A 23,000-nucleotide genomic window follows, 5' to 3' on the forward strand; every position below is an offset into this window, starting at 1 on the left:
CTTAACCCTCGACTGTCTCCATGCAGATACACTGCTAGTCTGACGTCTAGTTTGGGATGAGTCATAAATTCCTCCAACTCAACATTAGGAAGACATCATCTTTGGCCCCTGCCACAAACTCCACTCTCTTACCATTGACCCCATCCACCTCCCTGGCCTAGAAATTCGGTAGGCTTAGCGCCGCTTTTGAGGCGCTAGAGGGCCTAGCGCCGGAGTTATGGCCAGTTTGGAAATTGAGTGGGTCCCTAAATCGGCGTTAGGCCGTTAGCGCTGCGCCGGCACCGATGACGTCATCGGTGTGCGCAGCGTCCCGGTTGCCATGGTAACCCGCCCGAACTCCGAAATTGACTTGCGGCCGCCTCGCCCGTGGCAGCCGCAAGCAACGTTCTGGCAGAGGTGCCTTACTGGACTTTGCGCCGGCGCATTAAAGGCCCCGCGGCGGCCGGCCGCTTTCCCGCCGGCCGCCTGGCCGCAGCTCCCTCCCCGGACTTCTCCCCCCCCCCCCCCCCGGGACAGATGCAAGCCCGGCACTTGTCCGAGGTGCCGGGCTCATTTTTACAATGATTTTCGCGGGCCGCGGCCGGGTGCAGGCAGCTCCTCCTTAAGGGAAGGAGGAGGCCTGCACTTCCCGAACCTGCCGCACCGCAGCGGGCGCCGCAGCGCCGGAATAGCGCCGCAATTCAGCGCGTAGCGCCAGTTTTCAGGCGCAAACAGCTTTCAGCAGCGCCGGCAGCCGTTTGGGCGCAGAACTAGTGAATTTTTGGCCCGCCCAGCGCGACTTAGCTCCGGCACTAACTTCCGGCGCTAAAGCCGTCGCTGCGCCAAAACCCAATTTCTAGGCCCCTGTGTCTTAGGCTGAACCAGACCATTCCCAGCCTTGGTGGTCTGTTTGCCCCTCAGCTTAGATTTAAACCTCAGATCCAATCCATCGCTGAGATTGCTCACTTTCACCTCTGTAGTACTGCCCACATCTGCCTCTACCTCAGCTTCTTCATCACTGAAACCCTTTGTCACCACCAGCATTGACTATGCTAAAGCTCTCATTTAAGGCCTTGCATCCTCAAACCTCCACCAGCTCCAACCTGTCCAAACCTCTACTGCACACCTCCTGTTCTGCATTAAGTCCTATTTATTAGTCACCCCTGTCCTCATTGACATACATTGGCTCCCTATCCGTCAATGCATTAAATTTAAAATCCGTGGGGGAGAAATTTATTATAGCCCAGGAGTGGGCGCTAACTTTGGAAAAGTTTGAGATTTAGCGCCTGGTGCTAATGAATCTCGCAACACGCAAAATTCGGTGTCATTGCTCAAAGGATGGGAGCGCTAAATCAAGCGCTAATGACTGAGCACAGTGGCGTTAGACTCAAAGTGCTAAGCAATTTCAGGTGCAGTCTAATCGCTAATCATTGTTACCACAGGCTCTTCCCAGTTCTTAAAGTGAGGTTCAATTATGCTGCAGAACCTCATTCTCACCATTGCTGGTTCTGCATCTGTCTCAGCAAGGAGAGGAGAGGAGAGGAGAGGAGTCAGAGAGACAGAGGGCAGAGTAGAGACCACCACTACGATCATCACTACTGCTGTTGCTGCTACCGAGGTGCCAAGAGAAAGAGGAGAGGAGAAAGACCAGGACCAACATCAGAGGGGAGCCATTTTCAATCACGACCTCCCCAACTGGCCTCCATTGCAGGAGAGGGAGAGAGGGAAGAAAAAGAACATCCTTCAAACAACCAACATCATCTGTTTGGAAGGAGGGAGAGCCATTTGAAACATCTACAGGTGGGTGTTTATGGTGCACTCTCCGAGAGACTTTGGGGGAGAAATTCGGTTGTTAGCGCCACCGATTAACGCCTAAAGAGGCCGAGAAGTGGGGCGCTAGCCAATTTCCGGGCGGGCGCAAGGCACCTAGCACCTCGCCCCATATTGAGCATGCATTTAGCGCCGGTGCTAAATCTTAGCGCCCGCTCATGGGTGCAGGCTGATTATGACGTCATTTGAGTGTGCAACGCCTTTTGGGTGCCCTGGACCGGAAATTCAGTGGCGCCCCCCTCCGTAGCGCCTGGCGCTAATAGTGACAGCTTACCTGGACCTTACCAAGTTGCTCTCGGGCTGGAGGAGCGTTATTTAAAGGGGACTGGTGTGGTTTAAAAGCGGCAGCCATTTTTGGAGCACAACTTCCTCGAGAGCTACAAAGAGTTGCTGAGCTGTACATTGAGAGCCATTTGACCACTGAGCCAGCGCAGGCAGACAATCTTCAGCCTTCTGACCATCACCTTGCTGTTGGTGAGCCTTGACAACGGGGAACCTCCCTGTGGGCACTTATTATGGGGGCTGCATTGGAGGGGAACGTCCTGCTGCTGAATCATCTGGAAAGGGCACTGAGACGCTGGGAGAGGGGGGCGGGCATGGCCAGACGGAGGAGGGCCAGCAGACGTTGCCACAGCAGACCTTACGCTGGCAGGGTTTTCTGACAGCAGTTTTCCTAGGAGGAGCAGTGTGTCAGAAGGCTGCGATTTAGAAAGGAGGTGGTGACTGAGCTGTGCCAGCTGCTTCAGCCAGATCTGCAGCCTCAGATAAGGTGCAGGACATCTCTGTCGGCGGCTGAGAAGATGCCTGCTGGCCTGAACTTCTATGCGAGCGGCTCTTCTCAGGCTGCGCGTCAGAGGCTGATCAGAAGTAGCTTCTAGGCCCCTCTCACGGAATGCTTGCTGCGATTCCAAGAACAGGAATGGAACCGGTCTGATACCCCCAAGCCTGTGAAGGGCAAGATGCATGTAAATAGCAGGCATGGCCATTGTAAATGAAGAAAGTGTTTCATTAAACAAAATGTGGTTCTTTCAAACATGAGAAAGCTATGGCAACAGAAAGCAAAACTTATACACTGACACATAACTGCCTCTCACACCCGGGAGACTGTCCAAAACATAAATCACATTCCGACCATCTTTCTTGGCCTTGATTCCACTGCACCAACCAATGCATCCAATGTCCCATCAGTGAGTCGTTCCGCCCTCTGCCTCACCCTTTCCATGTCTTGCTAGGCTGGTGCGCCACAGGTAGGCTCCCACCGCTTTGAAGGCCCACAAGGCAGTGAGTGTGTCTGGTGATGCCAATTGACCTGCCCCTTTAAGAGCTGGCCGGCGCCACTGTGTCTCAGGGAAAGTGATTATTGACAGCACCCTCGCTGCGCCCTGCCGCCGCGAAATTGGGTTGCGCCGCCGGGTTAGCGCCTTAAGAGTAGCATGCAGCGCCTGATTTAGCGCCGCAATCACCTTTAGGGGCGCTGCAACCCAATATCGCGCTAGGTGGCGCTAAATTGCGCCTGGCGCTAAACTTTGTGCATCGCCAGGACTAGCGCCCCAAACGCGGCTATACCGAATTTCTAGGCCTTTGTATTTTAGGTGGGAGGAGGAAAGAAGAAGAAGAAGAAGGCCGGAACATCGAGGAGTGTGTGGTTCTTGTAAAAACTAGACCACACACACCACTAATAAACACCCCTCCCCATTGCCTGACTTGGGACAGCTGGAGCTGCCTAGGTGAAGTCCTCAATTTATTTATTTCAAATTGAACATTGTTAAGACCTGGTGGTGGACTGAGCCTGGGCATCTCCAGCTTATTTTTCCCAGGTGAAGACATCTTCTCCCCCCCACAAGACCATCACCATCAAAGACTATATTTTACACTGGAGAGTGCACCCCTGCGAGCACCCACCCACCATCTTGAGTGGAGACCCAGCCCCTGCGGCCTCCCTCCTTCCCACCCCTTTTCTCACTCTCTCTCTTTGTCTCTATCTGCCTCTCTCTTTAAAGAGGCACTGTGTGGCGGACCGCCACCTAAACGGGCGCAATCCACTTTTCCGTCCGTGGACAATAAATCGGGCACCTTGCCTTTAAGAAGCATGCTGCCTTTAAGGCATGACAAAGGAGCGGGCATCACCCTCAGTGTGTACACAAAAGCGCGGGCATCGCCCTCATTCTGTTTTCGGGTTTAGCAGAGAGAAGAGCTGGGGCAGCCATCTCTCAAGAGAATGTAATAAAAAGCCATGTGTTCCTCAGATCGGTTCGGCCTCCATTCGTGTTCCGCGGCAGCCTCAACATTGGTGACCCCGACGCTCAGAACGTATTCCGAGCACTGCAATGGCGGACATGAACGCAGTTTCCGTGAAACTGCCGGAGTTTTGGGAAAACCAGCCCGAAGCCTGGTTCCTCCAAGCTGAGTCCTGATTCTGGCTGCGACACATCACCACAGATGGGACGAAGTTTGACTACCTCGTCGCATCACTCGGTAGCTCCACAGTCACGAAGGTCTGGATAGCGCTGCAGAACTCACCAGAGGAGGGCAAGTATGCACATCTTAAGGCCGCACTCCTTAAAAAATTTACGACCTCGACATATCAGCGAAACTGCCGCCTCCTCGACCTTCCAGGCCTCGGTGACGCCTCACCGTCAGACCTCCTCTCCCACATGCTCTCACTCACCGACGAGAGCCCACCCGGGTCCCTCTTCCGCACGCTGTTCATCCGCCAGCTACCTCCCAGCATCCGCCCAGCGATCATGGCGTCTGGCCTCACGGACCTAGAAGCCCTGGCCGACGAGGCCGACAAGCTGCTGTCCGCTCACTCCAGCCGCGACGTCGCTCCGGACCTGGCAGCCACAGCCTGGGCGCGCCCCTCACCGGCCACCATGCGGCCACAAGGCCCAGCCACGGGGCCCACGGGGCCTTCACACCCCACAAACCCAGGCTACTGTTACTACCACGCCCGGTTCGGCGCCAGGGCACAACGGTGCACACCCCCCTGCTCCTTCAAGTCCGCTCCCGTACCAGCCCCCGCGATGGCCGTGGGCCACGCGGGCTCCCTGCTGTACGTCATGGATGACAAAACTGGCCGCCGGTTCCTGTGCGACACTGGAGCTCAGCACAGCATTATCCCGGCCTCCGCCCTCGACATCCAAAAGGGCGAACGAGGACAGGCGCTGGCTGCCGCTAATGGCTCGGACATCCGGACGTACGGCACCCGCACAGTCACCCTCGACCTCGCTGGTCGCCGCTACCGATGGGAGTTCATCACTGCCAAGGTACTCTCCCCTCTCATCGGCGCAGATTTCCTGTGCGCCCACGGCCTACTGGTAGACATCCCTCGAAACCGCCTCATGGACATGAACACCATGTCCCCCATCCTGGGCGCCATGGCCCCCCGTCAACCCGCCGACATGGCATCACAGTGCCACGCCTGGGCCACGGATGACTACTCGGCACTCCTGGCCGAATTCCGGCCCTCACCAACCCGACCTTCTCCGTGGAGGTCGCCAAACACGGGGTGGAACACTTCATCCCCACCACAGGCCCCCCAGTGTACGCCCACGCCCGCAGGCTGGACCCGGCCAAACTGGAGATCGCGCGGACCGAGTTTGCCACTATGGAACAGCTCGGCATCATCCGCCGCTCCAACAGTCCCTGGGCCTCCCCACTCCACATCGCCCCCAAACCAAGCGGGGGTTGGCGCCCCTGCGGGGATTACCGCTGCCTCAACGACGCCACCACCCCTGGCCGGCCGCTCAGTCTTTTCCAAAGTCAACCTGGTGCGCGGCTACCACCAAGTCCCCGTCCACCCCGCGGACGTCCCCAAGACGGCCGTAATCACCCCCTTCGGGCTTTTCGAATTCCTGCGGATGCCCTTCGGCCTCAAAAACGCGGCCCAGGCATTCCAACGGCTCATGGACTCGGTCCTTTGGGACCTGAAGTTCCTGTTCGTCTACCTGGACGACATCCTGGTAGCCAGTTCCTCCAAGCAGGAACACCTCGAACACCTTCGCATCCTGTCCGGGCGCCTCAGCTACCACGGGCTCATCCTCAGCCCAGCCAAGTGTCAGTTCGGCCTGGACAAGATCGACTTCCTCAGCCACCACATCACCCATGCTGGGGCCATTCCCCTGCCCACCAAGGTGCAGGCCGTCCAGCAATTTCCCCGCCCCACCACCATCAAAGGACTCCAGGAGTTCCTCGGGATGGTGAATTTCTACAACCGCTTCATCCCCAAAGCGGCGTCCCTCATGAGGCCCCTGTATGAAGCCCTCCGGGGCAGGAGCGGCAAGATGGCGGTTGAATGGACGGCAGACGTATCAGCCGCCTTCAACTCCACCAAGACCGCGCTCGCCGACGCCACCCTGCTCGTGCACCCACGGCCCAATGCCAGAGTAGCGCTCACCACAGACGCCTCCAACCACGCGGTCGGCGCCGTGTACGAGCAGTGGGTCAACGGCGCCTGGCAACCACTTGCCTTCTTCAGCCGCCAACTACGCCCCCCGGAGGTCAAGTACAGCACCTTCGACCGCGAGCTCCTCGCACTGTACTTGGTGGTCCGCCATTTTCGGTTTTTGCTGGAGGGCCACCCCTTCACTGCGTTTGTCGACCACAAACCCCTGACATTCGCAATGGCAAAGACAACCGACCCCTGGTCCACCAGGCAGCAGCGCCAGCTCGCGGCAGTGTCCGAGTTCACCACGGACATCCAACACGTCTCCGGCCGAGACAACGTGGTAGCCGACTGCCTCTCCCGCCCCGCCATCCACGCCGCACACCTGGCAGTCGACTACGCTCAACTCGCAGCAGACCAGCTCACGGACCCTGATCTGCTCTCCACACCTACCAACCTACCAGGGCTACGCCTGGCCGACGTCGCCTGCGGCCCAACCGCAGTCACGGTCAAGTGCGACATATCGCTATCTCAACCTCGGCCCGTCGTCCCAGCGTCCTGGCGCCACCGGGTATTCGAGATTCTCCACAACCTCTCCCACCCCGGCGCCCACGCATCCATCAAATTGGTAACCAACCGCTTTGTCTGGCGCGGCCTTCGCAAGGATGTGCGTACTTGGGCCAACTCCTGCCTAGCCTGCCAACGGGCCAAGGTGCAGCAACACACGAAAGCACCCCTTGAGGAGTTCACCGTCCCTTCACGTAGATTCGACCACATCCACGTGGACATCGTCGGGCCCCTGCCGCCGTCGCAAGGCCACACGCACTTGCTGACGATCGTTGACCGCACCACGCGCTGGCCCGAGGCAATTCTACTGACCTCTACCACCACCGCCGACATTGCCAGAGCCTTCGTCAGCACCTGGGTCGCACGGTTCGGCGTCCCCTCCGACATGACGTCGGACAGAGGTCCGCAATTTACCTCTGAACTCTGGACCGCCATCGCACGCAATCTCGGGGTGACCATTCACCGCACCACAGCGTACCACCCCCAAGCCAACGGACTGTGTGAGCGGTTCCACAGATCCTTGAAGGCATCTCTTCGAGCCAGCCTCCAGGACGGCGCCTGGACCGACCGACTCACGTGGGTCCTCCTCGGCCTGCGCTCCGCGGTTAAAGAAGACCTCCACGCATCGGCAGCAGAGCTCGTGTACGGCCAGCCGCTGCGCGTACCCGGCGAGTTCCTGCCCACCGCCACGACACCCTGGTCAGCCGACCAGCAACGCCACAACTTCGCCTCACCGGTGCTACAGTTCGCCCCGGTGCCCATTGCCCGGCACGGCGAATCCACCTCACATGTCCCGCTAAGCCTGCACCAGGCACGGTTCATTTTCATCCGGCACGACGCCCACCGTGGACCCCTTCAACCCCCATACGACGGGCCCTACAAAGTGCTACAGGCTGGGGACAAATTTTGTGCCCTACAAGTGGGCGACGGGACTGAAAAAGTGTCGGTTGACCGACTCAAGCCAGCACACTCGGAGCCCGGTGAGCAGGTCCCAGTAGCTCGTCCACCACCACGCGGCCGACCTGCCCTCAAGCCAGTACACCCAGCTGCTCCACGCCCGGCCGTTCCACGTCCACCGGCGTCCTACAAGAGCCGCTCCGGCTGGCCCATCAGACCGCCGCACCGTCTCGTCCATACCTCCTAAGCGGATTCTGGGGGGAGCTGTGTGGCGGACCGCCACCTAAACGGGCGCAATCCACTTTTCCGTCCGTGGACAATAAATCGGGCACCTTGCCTTTAAGAAGCATGCTGCCTTTAAGGCATGACAAAGGAGCGGGCGTCGCCCTCAGTGTGTACACAAAAGTGTGGGCGTCGCCCTCATTCTGTTTTCGGGTTTAGCAGAGAGAAGAGCTGGGGCAGCCATCTCTCAAGAGAATGTAATAAAAAGCCATGTGTTCCTCAGATCGGTTCGGCCTCCATTCGTGTTCCGCGGCAGCCTCAACAACCTCATAATATTCTTTACTTATTAATTGCCCATTGAGCAGAGGGGAGAAGGCCTCTCTCCCAATTTTAATCAACAAGGGGAGAGGTGTGCCTTCACTTTTTACAGCTCCCTCTGCTCAGGGGAAAAACAAAGACAAGACCAAGGCCATTACAATTTTCAGGCCTGTGACTTGGGGCGAGTGTAGCCCTTTATAAAAACACCCGGCTATGGCGACCACATCATCGCCGGTGACGGGGCCAGCAAGGACGTACGCGGGTGTGGCAGCCACGGCCACAGCTAATCCTGCTGCTTCTGCTGCCCCGTCACCATTTAGATAAATAACAAAAAAGCTTGGGGTGAAGAGTTACACTCACCCGAACATGATGATTGAGGCGTGCGTCAAAGCCATGGCTGGGGTTGTCGGCCCTTCAGCCATCGTTGCCGCCTCAAAAATGTACGGAAAGGCTGTGTTCTTCCTGGGGTCGGAGCGGGCGGTGTCCCTGGCCTTCGCCTAGGGGCTCACCGTGGGCGGGACCTTCCTGCCGGTGGATCCTCTCGAGGCCACCGTGTAGAGAATCGTGATATTCAACGTCCTGCCCTTTCTTTCGGGTGAGCTGCTCCTCCCCCACCTACGTCAATTGGGGGAGGTGAGGTCAGGGATCATGCCAATCCGCTCGGCTTCTGGGAAGCCAGCCTCCGGCACGTCTTCTTCCGGCGCCAGCTTTTCATTCAGCTGGCGTGGGAGGAGGAAACCAAAGGCGCATTTATGGTGCACCATGAGGGGACTGCCTATCGCGTCTTCTGGACTTCGGACGTTGTGCGGTGCCATGCCTGTAAAGAGGTGGGGCACATAAAGAACTGCCCCGCCTCCAAAACATGAGGCGGCCAAGGCTGGCGCCGCCGCCACCCCTCCCCCTGACCTGTCCATGTGTCCATGACACCTGATGCGTGGTCGACGTCGGAGGTCAACGCTGTCACGGCCTCCGGCGGGGGGAGGAGGAGCGTCCGTGTGGAAGGAAGTCGCGGCGGAAAAATAAAAACCTTCGGGTGGGTCCCCTCGTGGAAGACGATGAATTACCGGAACTTATGCCCGCGTTCCTTGCTGGGGTGGCAGCGGAGTTCCAGAGTTTGGGGGGGCCTCGTGCTCAAGCCTGTGACCGCAACCGCCGAGGCGGAAAAATTAAGACCTGCAGTCGGGGAGGTACCCGAGCAACCCACTCGGCGGGAGGGAGCGGAGGAGGAGGCCTCGGTAGAAATGGAGGTCTCCCAGCCTCCGTGTCCCTCCACACCAAAAAGGGGGTGCGAGTCCCTAGATGAGGGGGAGGACTACGAGAAGCAGGGTCCCTCGTCGCAGGGTGAGTCGCCGGGTGCCGCGGGTGCTGAGCACCCGCCACCATCACCACCATTCGGCAGGAGTCGCCTGTCCCTCGGGAGGGTACGACAGATGAGTCTGTCCAGTCTGTGCCTCCTGGGGATGGGGAAGAGACCCTGCTCATGGGGGGTGGGAGGCCCGCGGAACTACCTGCGGTAGTCATAATGGAGGAAGAACCATTGTTACTTCTCGCCATGTCGAGCGCCCTGGGGACTGGGGTGGGTGAGGCCATTGAGGCTGAACCCACCCAAAACAGCCGGGACATCCCCCCGGGGGCTGCTCAACATGGTCGAGAATCTTAATAAAGCTCCCCAGCCCGCTGGGTCGGGGGCTGGTGGCGGTGAAGGGGAAGGCCCCCTGACTCCATCTCCGACGCTGGCGCCGGGGCTGTTGGGGGAACTGGGAATAATGTTTTCCCCGGTTTCCCCTTGCCGGTGCCTGGGATGGAGTGGGGCCCCGGGCTGCCGCCGCTTCCTGACCCAGCATCTCCGGAGGAGCTCAGTGAGGACTCCTCTGCCGCCGATCCTGGGGGTGGGATCGGGACAGATTCAGGGCCGGCTGATGGCGACCTCCCGGAGGAGGACAGGACCCGGCGGAGGACACCAAGGTCACGTCGGCCTCCATCGCTAGCGAGGCGGTGGACACCCTCGTACCCCCTCTGAGTCCCCCCTCATCCCCGTTGTGGAACTCCAGGACTTTATGGCCACGTGCCAGGGTCGCCACAATATATAATCTGGCTGGCCCTCGACAGATGGTCAGATCTGGCGCTGCTCGTCGGCTCTGCCCGTGCCGCCGCTAAAACCATGGGCATGGACGGGGGCGTGGGCCGGCCCGAGCAGCGTTGGATCAAGTCATTCCTCGCTGGGCTGCTGAGGGAGTGGCGGTCGACTCGCGGCCGCATTCCTTCCTCCCGTTAGGTTTAAGTAGAGGTTGTACTATACTCTTGTCATGAAGATAACCACAGCCAGCCTCAACATCAACGTTAGCAGAGAGGCGTGCCGTAGATTTAATAATTTACTTCCTGCAAGAAACCCACACCGATCCGGGAGACGAGGCCACGTGGCTCCTGGAGTGTCAAGGAGGGGTCAACATGAATTCCCTCTCCAACATTTCCAGCGGGGTGGCTATCTTGCTGGCCCCACATTTTCAGCCGGAGATCTTGGGGGTCAAGGAGCATGTGCCGGGCCGCTTGCTCCAGGTCACTGTTCGCCTGGGGGGCGTGCCGCTCCATCTAGTGAACGTGCACACCCCCGAGGCCGGTGCGCAGCAAGTACGCTTCTTTGAAGAAGCGTCCGCTCTTCTGGGCTCCATCGATGTCGGCGAGTGCGTCATCCTCGGGGGGGATTTTAATTGCACCCTCGAGGCGAGGGACCATTCGATGCCCGGCAGTGATAGAGAAGTTGAGGGACCTGGTTGGGTCCCTCGACTTGGTGGACGTCTGGCGGAATCTCCATCACTTGGGTTGGGTCTGGAGGAGGAAGGTCCAGAATTGACCGCCTTTATATTTCCCAAGCGTACGTCTCCTGCGTTCCGGCGGCTTCCATGCAGCCAGTGCTGTGCGCGGACCAGCACCTGGTGTGGGCGGAGCTCGCTCCGTTGTGCGCGCCAGGGGGGGTCCGCTTACTGGCATTTTAACAACCTGCTGCTGGAGGACGAGCGTTTCCGGGATTCTTTTCGTCGGTTCTGTGCCGACTGGAGAAGGAAGCGGGGGGGGCTTCCCCCCCTTGAGGCTATGGTGGGACGTGGGCAAGGCTCACGTCCATCTCTTCTGTCAGGAGTACGCAAGGGGGTCGACCAAGAGGCGGGAGGCCCGGGTCGGGAGGTTGGAGAGGGAGGTGCTCGACCTGGAGTCCTGTCTTGGTCAAGTCGTCGAAGACGCGGCCTTGCAGAAGGTATACGAAGAGAAGAAGGGCACGCTGAAGGACCTGCAGCTCGTCGGGTCCCGAGGAGCGTACGTGAGGTTGTGTATCCAGCTCCTCCAGGACATGGACTGCGGCGCCCCCTTCTTCTACTTGCTGGAAAAAAGACGGTGGGTCCGTAAGCAGCTCTTGGGGCTGCTGGCCGACGATGGATCTCTGGTCTCGGATCCGGAGGGGATCGGCGCGGAGACCTGGGCTCTGTTCTCTCCGGATCCATCCAGCGAGGATGCGTGCAGAGTTTTGTGGGAAGACCTGCCGAAGGTCGGCCTGGAGAGCGCCGAAAAACTGGACGCTCCGCTAAGCTTGGTGGTGCTGACCGGCGCCCTCGGCCAGCTCTCGAGGGGAAAGTCCCCAGGGCTGGACGGGCTGAACGTGGAGTTCCACAGGGCGTTCTGGGACGTCTTGGGGGGGGGACAACTAGGAGCGGGTCCTGGGGGAAAGTCTGGTGACCAGGGAGATGCCCCTCTCTTGGCGCAGGGCGGTCATTGTCCTGCTGCCTAAGAAGGGTGATCTCCGCCTTTTAAAAACTGGTGTCCGGTCTCCCTCCTCAGCACGGATTATAACATTTTTGCCAGGGCCATGTCTGCCCACCTTGGCACCGTGCTGGCCCACATGATCCACCCCGACCAGTCCTACACAGTCCCGGGCTGGACCATTCACAATAACATCCATCTGGTCCAGGACCTGGTCCACCATTCCCAGAGGGCTGGTCTGTCGGTCGCCTTCCTTTCCCTGGATCAGGAGAAGGCGTTCGACAGGGTGGATCACAAGTATCTCTTCAGGACTCTGCGCACATTCGGGTTCGGGACGCATTTCGTCCCCGGATCCGACTTCTGTATGCCGCCGCGGAGTGTCTGATAAAAGTTAACGGGTCTTTGATGGCACCTCTTCGCTTTGGGAGTGGGGTGCGTCAGGGATGCCCCATTCCCGGTCAGTTATATGCCATCTGCGTGGAGCCTTTCCTGCGCCTCTTGCAGAAGAGGTTGATGGGACTGGCTCTGCAAGGGCCAGACGTGGAGGTCGTCCTCTCGGCTTACGCTGATGACGTGCTCCTCATGCTCACGGATCCCATCGACTTGCGGAGGATGTGAGAATGCCAGCAGATTTACTCTGACGCATCCTCTGCCAAGATCAATTGGGAGAAATGTCCTGGACTCCTGGTGGGCCAGTGGCGGGTGGACTCCATGCCGGAGGAGTTCAGGCCCTTCACCTGGAGCACCATGCACCTCCTCTACTTGGGAGTCTACCTTAGCCCCGCCAAGGACACCTGGCCGGCGAACTGGCAAGAGCTAGAGGCCAAAGTCACCGCTCGTCTAGGACGCTGGACAGGACTGCTCCGAGTGTTGTTCTACAGAGGTCGAGCGCTGGTCATAAACCAGCTGGTGGCCGCCATGTTGTGGTACCGGTTGGTCACTTTGATCCCTCCCCCTGCGTTTGTCGCCAAGTTGCAGAAGAAGCTCATCGACTTCTTCTGGGACAAAAAGAAGCACTGAGTCTCTGCTGCGGTTCTGTGTCTCCCACTTCGGGAGGGCAGTCAGGCGCTGGTGTGCCATCACACCCAGGCGGTGACTTTCCGTCTTCAGACGCTGCAGAGATACCTGTACGTCGAGAATCCTCCTCGATGGTGTGCGCTAGCAACGTATTTCTTCCGCCAGTTGCACGGCCTCAACTACGACATGCAGTTCCTGTTTGTGCAACTGGGCCGTACGCATGCCTACCTGCGGGATCTGCTTGTCTTCTACCAGGAACTGCTATGGGTCTGGAACAACATCGCCTCCAGGTGGAGTTCTCCCCCGTCAGGAGTGGCAGCTGTCCTTCGGGAGCCGCTGCTCAGGAATCCGTACCTCCGCGGCCGCTGGATCGGGCGGCTGGCGGAGGGCAGGGCTGTGCCTGGTAAGGTGACTAGAGTCGGGGACCTGCTTGATGGTGGAGGAGCTGGCTGGAATGGCGCTGGAGGAGCTGGCGCAGCACCTGTCCTGGGCCAGCATCCGGCTCACAGCCAAAGCCATCGAGATGCTGAAAGTGGCACTGGGCCCTGACTCCAGTAGGTGTATCGAGGAGGCTCAAGCATGTGGGGCGATCCCGTCTGAACTGACCCCCGTTTGGACAGAATTCCTCATTGGCGCGTGGCCCCGAAATCCCTCTCGGGAACTGGCACCTCACAACTTGAGCCGTCTCGGTGAAATACCCTCCGTGCCTTTTAGCTCTGCGCGGTGGGGTTTCCTGTACGGGCTGCTCCTGCACACTCTCCACTTTGCCATCTTCGTCTGCCGTCCGGACACGCTTTGGCGTGCCATCTTGCCGTCTGGCGGAGGCGGAGGTCCCCATTGAGGGCTCTCTACGCGGGAGTCCTCCCTTGTTCTATTGGGGACTTGGCCTGGAGGGTGTTGCACGGAGCAGTCCCGTGCAATAAGTTTTTAAGTAGGTTCACGGACTCCCAGGCCGCCTGCCTTTTCTGCGGCCTGGAGGAGTCCGTGTTCCATATTTATGTAGAATGTGAGAAGTTGCAGCCCCTCTTTCACTATTTGAAGGGGCTGCTCCTCGATTTTTGGCTGCACTTCAGTCCCACGCTCCTGATCTTCGGTCACCCGGTGCGGAGGGGAGTGGGCGGGTCGGAGGACCTCCTTGTAGGACTGCTCCTGTGCCTGGCCAAAGTGGCCATTAACAGGTCCAGGCAGCGGGCGGTCGAGGGGGTCGTTCGGCCCGATTGCCTGCCTCTCTTCCGCGGCTATGTTCGCGCCTGGGTGGCCCTGGAGATGGAGCACGCGGTGTCCGCCGGCACACTTGAGGCCTTCCGAGACCAGACTGGAGTGCATTGTCACCCCGGCCAACAAAATTCTAATTTGATTTGTTAAGTTTTATTTAAAGTTTGATTGATTTACAGTCAATGGCCTAGAAATTCAGTATAGCCACTTTTGGGGCGGTAAAGTCGGGCGGCCGCTAAAGTTTGCGCCCGGCGCAAAGTCGCGCCCCCTTCGCCGATATTCAGTCGCATCGCCCCAAGAGGTTGCTGCTGCGCAAAAACAGGCGATGCACGACTATCTTTAGGCGCTAAGCCGGCGGTGCTGAGCGATAGCCCCGAGGCCGGGCGCAGCACAGGTGCGGCGAGTTCTTGATTGACGGCAGACACTCTGGCGCCGGTCATCTCTTAAAGGGGGAGGGTGTATTTGTTTGCCTGCCACGCCCTGCACACTGAAGCCCTCAACCTAGGCCTGACCACTTCAGCTTCACCTGTACAACGCCCAAGACTATGGAGAAGGCCAGGGAGAGAGCGCAGCGCTTCAGTGACGGTGACCTGAGGCTGCTGGTTGGCGGAGTGGAGCGCAGGCGCCATGTTTTGTACCCAGAAGGTGGCAAGAGGCCGCTGCCCAGTGCCTACCGGAAAGCCTGGAGGGAGGTCTCAAACAGGGTGTCTTCCAACAGCGTGGTTGCCAGGACTCCTGTACAATGCCGGAAGAAGTTCAACGACCTCACTCGGATTGTCAGGGTGAGTACCCTTTCCAGTGTCCTCCTCATCCTTGCATGTGCACCTCACATTATGGGCAAAGGGACCTGAAAGCCCTAATGGCCAGCCCTCATCCAGCAGCTATGGGCCTGGCATGAAAATCAATTGCACATTCAGCACTTTACACACTGTCCAAGCTGTTCGACCATGGGAGGCATTGCAGACAAGATCAGGGCTACACACTGTCCAAGCTATTCGACCATGGGAGGCAGTGCAGACAAGATCAGGGCTACACACTGTCCAAGCTATTCGACCATGGGAGGCAGTGCAGACAAGATCAGGGCTACACACTGTACTTAGAGGCCGTCCTTTCTCTTGCAGGTCAAGGTTGCGCACAACCGGCGCAACCAAACTGAGACCGGGGGAGGCCGTCCTGACCTCAAAGAGCTCTCCGACCTCGACCAGCGTGTGGAGCGCATTATGGCAGGCCGGCTGATTGGCCCCGTCGCCACTGGCGATGCCGACCCTGTTCTGGGCACCAATGGTAAGGGCATCACCTTTTGGACCTCTCTCGTTCCACTTGCGCATCAGATCAGCATCCTTTGCCACTGTCCGACCAATGCGGTGAATGGCACCACTCATGCCTCCCTCGCTGCTGCCCTGTCCTCACTCTAAAGCTACTCTTGTGCCTTCCTGCTTTCAGATGGTGAATCGCCAGGTGAGGAGGCGGGCCCTCAAGCTGCCACTGTCAGCCCTTCAGAAGACGAGGAGGAGGAAGAGGAAGCCGGCCCATCAGTGCCACCCTCAGCCGTGCCAGCCGATGGCGATGTAGGGGACACGTCTTCCCTGGAGGGGAGCCGGGGGGAAGGGTCGGAGGAGAGTGAAGCTCTGGGGCCCAGCGGCCTGCAGCAACGCGGGAGGGGTGGGGAAGCTCGGCGGACTTCTCCCCAGAGGGTGAGTGCGGCCTCCAGTCCTGCGACGGTCAGCGCAGAGGAGGTGCACCTCCTAGAGGAAATGGCCGTCCAGGCTGAGCGCAGGCACACTGAGCTCATGGCTGCAGTGGGAAGGATGCCTGACTCCATAGAGTCACTGGCAAGGAGTGTGCAGGAATTCGGGGCAGCACAGGCCAGGAGTCTGGAACAGTTCAATGCAGCACAGGCCAGGAGTCTGCAGGACATCAATGCAGCACAGGCCAGCAGTCTGCAGGACATCGTGGCAGCACAGGCCAGGAGTCTGCAGGACTTCGCAGCAGCACAGTCGGCTTCTAGCCAAGTGCTCAGTCGTGCCGTCCATTCACTGGCTGGTGTGATGCGGACACAGACCAGGGCCACACGGGCACTAACTGCTGCCACCCTCGCTGGATCAGCCAGGCATCGCCAGGGCACTCGCCGCGCAGCAGCAGCCCAGCAGTCTGTCCTTCAGCTGTTTGCTGCGCATGCTGCAGTGCTGGCCCGTGCGAGTGCCAATGTGTCAGGCGACCAGCGAGCACCTGCGATCTGCCAGGTTGCCACCATTCCTGCAGCCGACACTGCCACTCCGCCACTGCAGCTGCCAGGAGCTGCTGGACACACTGCTGCCGCCCAGCCAGAGTTGGAGCAGTCAGCAGCCGGCCACTCCAAGGCCAGAGCTGGTGCAGGCCGACCCCCAAGGGCATCTGCCGTCTCGCCATCTGCCCCTCAGCAGCCTTCCCCCAGCCTTGCTGCAGCCACTGGGCTCCCATTGAGGAGGAGCAGCAGGGCGGGCAGGGGCCAGCCAAGGATGCGCAAGGCATCGCCCTCGCAGGGCAAAAAGTAGAGGTATGCACAAATGCCTGGTGCTTGTTGGAAGGCCGACACTGGTGCAGTTGTTTTTGTGTAAGGCCGAGACTGGTGTCTATCTTTATTTGTGTAAGGCCGAGACTGGTGTCTATCTTTATTTGTGTAAGGCCGAGACTGGTGTCTTTCTTTCTTTTTGTAAGGCCAAGACTGGTAGTTTTGTGTTTTTGGAGGGGGCTTCTCCACATGAGCATGTAATGTGGGAAGGGCAGAGGTTTTCAATAAATTTTTGTTGTTAAATTGCAGTGTGCATGGTTTTTTGGTTAAGTCCTGGTTGCCCTGCTCGGCTGAGGGCTTGTGGAGCGGCTACATTCATCTGCTGACATTGGCACAAGCCAGTCCCTGAGAGGGGGCCTAGAACCGACGTTCAATAAGCCGGCGACGGGCGGCCCTTGCACTTTGTGCCTCCCTCCTGTGCTGGTCCTCCTCCTCCTCCTCCTGCTCCTCCTCCTGAGGTGGTCCTCCAATCTGTGGTGGCAGTGGCTGAGTCCTGCGGATAGCCAGGTTGTGCAGCATGCAGCAAACGACCACGAAATGGGAGACTCGCTCCGGAGAATACTGCAGGGCTCCACCGGAACGATCGAGACAGCGGAACCGTTGCTTCAGGACGCCGATTGTTTGTTCGATGATGTTCCTGGTCGCTTGATGGCTCTCATTGTATCGCTCTTCAGGGGTGCTGGGCGCACGGAGCGGGGTCATCAGCCAGGTACACAAAGGATAGCCTTTGTCCCCGATAAGCCATCCTCGTGGGCGAGGCTGTGCCTGGAACATGTCTGCCACAGAAGTCTGTCGCAGGATGAAGGCATCGTGGCTGCTGCCTGGAAATCGGGCATTGACAGCTAGGATGAGCTGCCTGTGGTCACACACCAGCTGTACGTTCAGCGAATGGTAGCCCTTCCGGTTGCGGTAATCCTCGGCATTCTCCAGAGGTGCCCGCAAAGCCACATGCGTGCAGTCAATGGCGCCCTGCACCATGGGGAAGCCCGCGAATGTTGCAAAGCCCATTGCACGCTGTTGCTGCTTGTCAAGGGCCATGGAGAAGATGAACTGATGTCTCCTTTTGAAAAGGGCATTGGTCACCTGGCGGATGCAGCAATGCACGGCGAACTGGGAGATGTTGGCAATGTCCCCAGTAGCGGATTGGAAGGAGCCGGTGGCATAAAAGTTGAGAGCCACCGTCACCTTCACTGCCACCGACAGAGACGTCCTGCTCCTCAGCTGTGGCTGCAGATCAACGGCAAGCAGCTGGCAGATCTCTGTGACCACCTCCCTTCTGAATCGCAGCCTCCGAACACACTGCTCCTCAGACATGTTCAGATAGGAGAACTGCTGGCGGTATACCCTGGGTGGGTAAGGCCTCCTTTGCCGACGCCTGTTGCCCCCTCTCCGTCTAACCAGGGCTGCCACTCTCTCACGGCGTCTGTGAGCCCTTTGGATGTAATTGAGAAAGCCAGCGTTGACACCCATTGCAGCCCCCATAATATGCTGGCAAACAGTGAGATGTCAATGAAGGCAAAAACTTTTTGAAAGCTGTGGCCTGAAGCCAGAAGTACCTGTCCGAGTGTTGGGCCAAAGCAGAAAGCTATCTACCTTGGTCTCTCTCCAAAGATCCGTTTCGCAAGAAGGTGTGCTGCAAAATGGCAGCCTTTTATATTGCAGGATGAGTGCCCTTTAATTTGCTCCCCCCGCGCCCCGCATCGGCTGAGCACCGTTCCACTTAACAGTCGCTAGGTGCGCCAGGCGCACAATGGGGCGGCGCGACTGAAGTTCCGGTTGGGGGCGCACAAAGGGTGTTGCACGAGGAAATGACGTCATGATCTGCGCGCGCAGCTGAGCGCGCGCAAAGACTTTGCGCTGGCGCTAAATCTCTAGTGAAGTTGGGGCGAGGCGCAGTTCGCGCTGCGCCCGGGCGCTACCCGCCTAGCGCCCGACATCTACTCCTCCTAAGGCGCTAACGGCTGGCGCAGTCAACTGAATTTCTAGGCCAATATGTTTAATCAAAAAGGAAAAAAAACAGTTGATTAGTGCGATTAAAAGAAGCACACCACTAATAAACACCCTTCCCCATTGCCTGACCTGGGACAGCTGGAGCTGCCTAGGTGAAGTCCTCAATTTATTTATTTCAAATTGAACATTGTTAAGACCTGGTGGTGGACTGAGCCTGGGCATCTCTAGCTTTTCCCAGGTGAAGACATCTTCTCCCCCCACCAGATGACCATCAACATCAATAACTTTTAATTTACATTGGAGAGTGCACCCCTGCGAGCACCCATCCACCATTCTGAGTGACGACCTCGCCCCTGTGGCCTCCCTCCTTCCCACCACCTCTCTCTGTCTCTCTCTGCCTCTCTCTCTTAGAGGCACCTCATTATTTCTTTTTATTAATTGCCTATTGAGCAGACGGGAGAGAAGGCCCCTCTCCCAATTCAATCAATAAGGGGAGAGGTGTGCCTTCAATGTTAACAGCTCCCTCTGCTCAAGGGGGAAAAAAAACCAACCAAGGCCAACTACCATCATCAGGTCTGTGACTTGGGGTGAGCGTAGCCCTTTCGTAAAGAACATCCAGCTATGGCGACCTCATCATCGCCGGTGACGGAGTCAGCAAGGACGCACGCGGGTGTGACAGCCACAGCCACAGCTGTTCCTGCTGCCCCGTCACCATTTCACTTAATAACAAAAAAGCATGGGGTGAAGAGCTACACTCACCACAACATGACAATTGAGGCGTGTGTGAAAGCCATGGCTGGGGTTGTCGGCCCTTCAGCCATCGTCGCCACCTCAAAGATGTACGGGAAGGCTGTGTTCTTCCTGGGGTTGGAGCGGGCGGTGTCCCTGGCCCTTACGAAGGGGCTCACCATGGGTGGGACCTTCCTGCCGGTTGACCCTCTAGAGGCTACCACGCAAAGAACTGTCATCTCAAATGTGCCGCCCTTTGTTCCCGGTGAGCTCCTCCTCCCCCACCTACGTCAGCAGGGGGAGGTGAGGTCGGGGATTACGCCGATCCCGCTCGGCTTCAGGGAAGCCAGCCTCCATCATGTCTTCTCCTTCCGGCACCAGCTTTTCGTCCAGCTGGCGCGGGAGGAGGACACGGACGGTGCCTTCATGGTGGACCACAAGAGGACAGCCTACTGCGTCTTCTGAACGTCAGACGGTGTGGCATGCCACGCCTGTAAGGAGGTGGGGCACATAAGGAAAACTGCTCCGCCTCCAAGGCCGCCAAAATATCTAGTGCGGCCGAGGCTGGCACCGCTGCCGCTCTTCCCCCCGATCCTGTCCACGCGTCAAAATCATCAGATGCACAGTGGACGTCGGCCAGGTGGTCCATCTAATTCCATGCCCGCGCTCATCGTGCATCCCGTGGCGACATACAGGAGTGCAGAGGACCCCGTCCCCGAGCCTGTGACCGCAACCGCATCTGCGGGAAAATCACGGCCTGCGGCCGGGCTGGGGCATAAGAAACCAACACGTAAGGAGGGAGCGGAGGCGGAGGCAGACATGGAGGTCTCCCAACCACTGCATCCCACCGGGCTGAAAAGGAGGTGCAGCTCCCTGGAAGAAGAGGAGGACCATGAGGAGGAAGGTCCCTCCTCGCAAAGGGAGTCGTCGCCTGCCGTGGGTGCTGCACGCCCCACCCGCCCCCACCACCGTCACCATCACGAGCAATCGGCAGGAGTCGCCTGTCCCTCGGGAGGGTGTGACAGATGTGTCTGTCCAGCTTGTGCCTCCTGGGGATGGGAAAGAGACCCTGCCCGTGGTGGGGGGTCGTGGAATTACCCGCGAAAGAAGTAAGAATAATTAAGGAACCGTTACTCCTCGCCGGGTCGGGCGTCCTGGGGACTGGGGCGGGTGAGGCTGATGAAGCTGAGCTCGCCCAATGCAGTCAAGACATCTCCCAGGAACTGATCGATCTGGTTGAGGAGTTTAACCAAAATCCCCAGTCCACTGGGTCAGTGGCTGGTGGCGGGGAAGGCCCCCTGACTCCCTCTCTGACGTCGACGCCGGGCGTGTTGGAGGAATTGTGAATTGTTTTCTTCTCGGTTTCTCCATGTGCTCCGGCGCCTGAGGCAGAGGGGGACCCCGAACCGCCGCCGCTTCCTGACCCGGCGCCCCCGGAGGAGCCCAAGGAGGACTCCTCTGCCATCAATCCTCTGGGTGGGATCGGGACAGAGGCAGGGCCAGCTGGTGCGGCCGAGCCGTTTGCTGCACCCTGCGCGACGGACGGGTCGGCCGCTGGTGACGACCTCCTGGAGGAGGACGGGGACTCGGTGATGGGCACGGAGGATGATTTAGACTCCGTCGCCGGCGAGGCACTGGATGACCTTGTGCCCCTCACCGAGTCTCCCCTCATCCCCGTCGGAGAACTCCGGGATTTGATGGCCACGTGCCTGGGTCATCACAACAAGATCCGGTTGGCCCTCGACAGGTGGTCGGAGCTGGCGCTGCTCATTGGGTCCGTCCACGCCGCCGTCAAGCTCATGGGCGCGGACGAGGGCGTGAGCCCGCTCGAGCTGCGTCGGCTCAGAACATTCCTCACTGGACTGCTGAGGAAGTGGCGGCTGTCTAGCGGCTGCGCTCCCTCCCCCCCGTTAGGCATAGGTAGAGGTTGCACTATGCTTCTGACATGAAGATAACCATAGCCAGCCTCAACATCAATGGCAGCAGGGAGGCGCGCCGTAGATTCAATAACTTCTCGGTCCTTCGGGACGGGAAGTATGCGGTGTGCTTCCTGCAAGAAACTCACACCGTTCTGGGAGACGAGGCCACGTGGCTCCTGGAGTGGCAAGGAGGGGTCAGCATGAGTCACCTCTCCAACAATTCTAGCGGGGTGGCTATCTTGCTGGCCCCGCATTTTCAGCCGGAGATCTTGGGGGTCAAGGAGCATGTGCCGGGCCGCTTGCTCCAGGTCACTGTTCGCCTGGGGGGCGTGCCGCTCCATCTAGTGAACGTGTACGGTGGCATAGTGGTTAGCACTGTTGCCTCACAGCGCCAGGGACCCGGGTTCGAATCCGGCCTCGGGCGACTGTCTGTGTGGAGTTTGCACATTCTCCCCGTGTTTGCGTGGGTTTTCTCCGGGTGCTCCGGTTTCCGCCCACACTCCAAAGATGTGCGGGTTAGGTTGATTGGCTATGATAAATTGACCCTTAGTGTTAGGGGGATTAAATACGTGGGGTTACAGGGATAGGGTGGGATATGTGTTGGTGTAGGGGTTACGGGGATCGGGTGGGATATGTGTCGGTGCAGGCTCGATGGGCCGAAATGGCCTCTATCTACACTGTGGGGTTTCTGTGATTCTGTGATTCTGTGACCGGTGCGCAGCAAGTGTGCTTCTTTGAAGAACTGTCCGCTCTTCTGGGCTCCGTCGACGTGGGCGAGTGCGTCATCCTCGGGGGCAGTTTTTAACTGCACCCTCGAGGCGAGGGACCGTTTGGGTCCCCCGCGAGGCCCAGCGGCGATGGAGAAGTTGAGGGACCTGGTCAGGTCCTTCGACTTGGTGGACGTCTGGCAAAATCTCCACCCCGACTCCAGCACCTTCACTAGCGTGAGGTCTGGAGGAGGAAGGTCCAGAATCGACCGCCTTTACATTTCCCGGGCATAAGTCTCCTGCGTTCCGGCGGCTTCCATGCGGTCAGTGCCGTGCACGGACCACCACCTGGTGTGGGCAGAGCTCGCTCCACTGCGCGCGCGGGGGGGGTCCGCGTACTGGCATTTTAACAACCTGCTGCTGGAGGACGCGCGGTTCCGGGATTCATTTCGTTGGTTCTGGGCCAACTGGAGAAGGAAGCGGGGGGGCTTCCCCTCCTTGAGGCTATGGTGGGACATGGGCAAGGCTCACGTCTGTCTCTTCTGTCAGGAGTACGTGAAGGGGTCGACCAAAAGGCGGGAGGCCCGGGTTGGGCGGTTGGAGAAGGAGGTGCTCGACCTGGAGTCCCGTCTCGGTCAAGTCGTCGAGGACCCGGCCCTGCGGAAGGTGTACGAAGAGAAGAAGGGCGCGCTGAAGGACCTGCAGCTCGTCGGGTCCCGAGGCGCGTACGTGAGGTCGCGGATCCAGTTCCTGCGGGACCTGGACCGCGGCTCCCCCTTCTTCTACTCGCTGGAAAAAAGACGAGGGGTCCGTAAGCAGCTCTTGGGGCTGCTGGCCAATGATGGATCTCTGGTCTCGGATCCGGAGGGAATCAGCGCGGAGGCCCGCGCCTATTACGGGGCCCTGTTCTCTCCGGATCCATCCAGCGAGGATGCGCGCAGAGTTTTGTGGGAGGATCTGCTGAA

Source organism: Somniosus microcephalus, chromosome 23 (assembly GCF_052327205.1).
Source record: "Somniosus microcephalus isolate GS21.2 chromosome 23, FLI_Smic_1.0, whole genome shotgun sequence".
Lineage (NCBI taxonomy): Eukaryota > Metazoa > Chordata > Chondrichthyes > Squaliformes > Somniosidae > Somniosus > Somniosus microcephalus.